Raw genomic sequence first — 3,808 nt, forward strand, 5'->3', positions numbered from 1 at the left:
GCCCTGAGTTTTTAACGTTGAGCACTTTTTAATGCTCCTGTTGGCCATTTATATAACTTTTTTGAAAAAAAAAAGTCTATTGAGACCCTTTTGCTATTTTTTTAATTATAAATTTTTTTCTATTTGTATCTGTTGGTTATTAACCTCTTTTCAGATATAAGATTTGTAAGTATTTTCTTACATTCTGTGGATTGTGTTTTCATTCTCTCTCTCTCTCTCTTTTTTTTTTTTTTTTGGCAATGCAGAAACTTTAGTTTGATGTAATACCATTTATTTATTTTTGCTTTTTTTGCTTGTGTTTTTGGTCTGGTATCAAAAAACTATTGGCAAAGACCAATGGTCAAGGAGAATTTTTCCTATGTTTTCCTTTAGGAAATTTAGTTTCATGCATCACATTTAAGTCTTTAATCTATTTCAAGTTAAGTCTTATGAGTGATATAAGGTTCCAGTTTCATACTGTTTATGTGACTATTCAGTTTTAAATATCATTTATTGAACAGACTATCTTTACCCATTACATAAGTAGGCCCCTGTCAAATATTAGGTGACTGTATGAAAGGATTTATTTCTGGACTCTCAATTCTGTTCTACCTGTTTATTGGTCTGTTTTTATGCCAGTATACTTTATTGTTTGGAGCATGAGGGCTTTTTGTAGTATAGTTTTCAAATCAAGAAGTGTAATTTCTCTTCTTCATTCTTTCTCAGAACTGCTTTGATTATTTGTTGTCTTTTATGGTCTCATATAAATTTTAGGATTCTTTACTTACTTCTGTAAAAAAATAATATTGGATTTTTTTTTAAGATTTTTAATTTATTTATTTGACAGAGAGATGACAAGCAGGCAGAGAGGCAGGCAGAGAGAGAAGAGGAAGCAGGCTTCCTGCTGAGCAGAGAGCCTGATTTGGGGCTCGATCCCAGGACCCTGGGATCATGACCTGAGCCGAAGGCAGCGGCTTAACCCACTGAGCCACCCAGGCGCCCATAACATTGGATTTTTGATAGGAATTGGATTTACAGATGGTTTCCAGTAGTATGGACATTTTAACAATGTTAATTCTTACCATTCATAAATATGAGCTATCTTTCCATTTGTGTCTCCTTCAATTTCTTTATCAATGTCATAGTTTATGGAGTACAGATCTTTCATCTTCTTAGTTAAATCTATTCCTAAGTATTTTATTATTTTTGATGCTATTGTGAATTAGATTGTTTTCTTTATTTTTTCAGATAGTTCATCATTAGAGTGTTAAAATGCTCCTGTCTTGTGCTTACTTTGGCAGCACATATACTAAAATTGGAATGATGCAGAGAAGATTAGCGTGATCACTGAACAAGGATGACATGAAAAACTGGGAAGAATTCCATATTAAAAAAAATGAAACAAAACAAAATTCTTGTCTTTTATATATTGATCTTGTATTTGGCAGCTTTACTAAATTTGTTTATTAAAATTTTTTTGTGAAGTTTTTAGGATTTTTTAACATGTAAGTTCAGGTTATCCAAAAAAAGAAAATTTTACTTCTTCCTTTTTTTTTTTTTTTTTTTGGAGTCTCTTATTTCTTTGTGTTCCTTGTTTCTCTGGCTAGGACATCCAGTACTATGTCAAATGAGAGTAGTGAAAGTGGACACACTTGTCTTTTTTCTGATCTTTAAGGGGAAAACTTTCAAACGTTTCTGATTGAATATGAGATTAGCTCTGGGCTTGCAATATGTGTTTTTTTCTTTAATGGATTTTTTAAATTATTTTTTTAAAAATTTTTTATAAACATATAATGTGTTTTTATCCCTAGGGGTACAGGTCTGTGAATCACCAGGTTTACACATTTCACAGCACTCACCATAGCACCTGCCCTCCCCAATGTCCATACCCCCACCATCCTCTCACAACACACTTCCCCCCAGCAACCCTCAGTCTGTTTTGTGAGATTCAGTCTTTTATGGTTTGTCTCCCTCCCAATCCCATCCTCTTTTATTTTTCTTTTCGTACGCCAGAAAACGCCTATGTTGCATCTCCACTTCATCATATCAGGGAGATCATATGATAGTTATCTTTCTGAGATTGATTTATTTCGCCAAGCATAATACTCTCTAGTTCCATCCACGTCATCACAAATAGCAGGATTTCATTTATTTTCATGGCTGTATAGTATTCCATTGTGCATATATGCCACATCTTATTTATTGATTCATCTGTTGAAGGACATTTAGGTTCTTTCCATAGTTTAACTATTGTGGACATTGCTGTTATAAACATTTGGGTGCATGTACCCCTTCTGAATGCCACGTTTGTATCTTTAGGGTATATACCCACTACTACAATCACTGGGTCATAGGGTAGTTTTATTTTCAGCTTTTTGAGGCACCTCCACGCTGTTTTCCAGAGTGGATGCACCATCTTGCATTCCCACGTACAGTGTAGGAGGGTTGCCCTTTCTCCACATCCTCACCAGCATCTGTCATTGACTGACTTGTTCATGTTAGCCATTCTGAAAGGTGTGAGGTGGTATCTCATTCTGGTTTTGATTTGTATTTCCCTGATGCCGAGTGATGTGGAGCATTTTTTCATGTGTCTTTTGGCCATTTGGATGTATTCTTTGCAGAAATGTCTGTTCATGTCCTCTGCCCATTTCTTCATTGGATTATTTGTTCTTAGGGTGTTGAGTTTGATAAGCTCTTTATAGATTTTGGATACTGGCCCTTTATCTGGTATGTCATTTGCAAATATCTTCTCCCAGATAACTTCTGACAGTCATCTTTTGGCTTTGTTAACTGTTTCCTTTGCTGTGCAAAAGCTTTTTGATCTGATGAAATCACAATAGTTCATACTTGCCCTTGCTTCCCTTGCCTTTGGCGATGTTCCTAGGAAGAAGTTGCTGCTGCTTAGGTTAAAGAGGTTTCTACCTGTTCTCTCCTCAAGGATTTTGATGGATTCCTTTCTCACATTATACTTCTTCATCCATTTCCAGTCTATTTTCATGTATGGTGTAAGGAAATGGTCAAATTGCATTTTTCTGCATGTGGCTGTTCAATTTTCCCAACACCATTTGTTGAAGAGGCTGTCTTTTTTCCATTGGACATTCCTTCCGGCTTTGTTGAACATTAGTTGACCATAGAGTTGAGGGTGTATTTCTGGGCTCTCTATTCTGTTCCATTGATCTATGTCTGTTTGGGGGACAGTTCCCTACTCTCTTGATGATGATAACTTTGTAATAGAGCTTGAGGTCTGGAATTGTGATGCCAACAACTTCGGCTTTCTTTTTCAATATTCCTCTGGCTATTCGAGGTATTTTCTGGTTCCATATATATTTTAGGATTATTTGTCCCATTTCTTTGGAAAAAATGGATGGGATTTTGATAGGGATTGCATTAAATGTGTACATTGTTTTAGGTAGCATAGACCTTTTCACAATATTTGTTCTTCCAATTCAGGAGCATGGAACATTTTTCCATTTCTTTGTGTCTTCTTCAATTTCTTTCATGATACTTTAGAGTTTTCTGAGTATAGATTCTTTGTCTCTTTGGTTAGGGTTATTCCTAGGTATCTTAGGGTTTGGGGATGCAATTGTAAATGGTATTCACTCCTTAATTTCTATTTCTTCGTCTTGTTGTTTTAAAAAATGCAACCCAATTTCTGTGCATTGATTTTATATCCTGACACTTTACAGAATTCCTATACAAGTTATAGCAGATTTGGAGTGGAGTCCTTTAAGTTTTCCACATACAGTATCATATCATCTGCAAACAGGGATACTTTGACTTCTCTTTTGCCAATTTGGCAAAATTTGGATGCCCTTAATTCTTTTTGTTG

General features: G+C 35.2%; 1 non-coding gene across 1 annotated transcript; it reads left to right on the top strand.

Annotated features, from left to right (window-relative positions):
* Positions 1-1,264: 1,264 nt before the first annotated feature.
* On the top strand, positions 1,265-1,371 carry LOC123388879. The gene has a single exon (XR_006603399.1). It is a non-coding gene; the product is annotated as a U6 spliceosomal RNA (small nuclear RNA).
* The last annotated feature ends 2,437 nt before the right edge of the window (positions 1,372-3,808 follow it).

The sequence above is a fragment of the Mustela putorius genome, unplaced genomic scaffold, assembly GCF_011764305.1.
Source record: "Mustela putorius furo isolate JIRA1106 unplaced genomic scaffold, ASM1176430v1.1 tig00003915_pilon_pilon_pilon, whole genome shotgun sequence".
In the NCBI taxonomy this organism is placed as follows: Eukaryota; Metazoa; Chordata; class Mammalia; order Carnivora; family Mustelidae; genus Mustela; species Mustela putorius.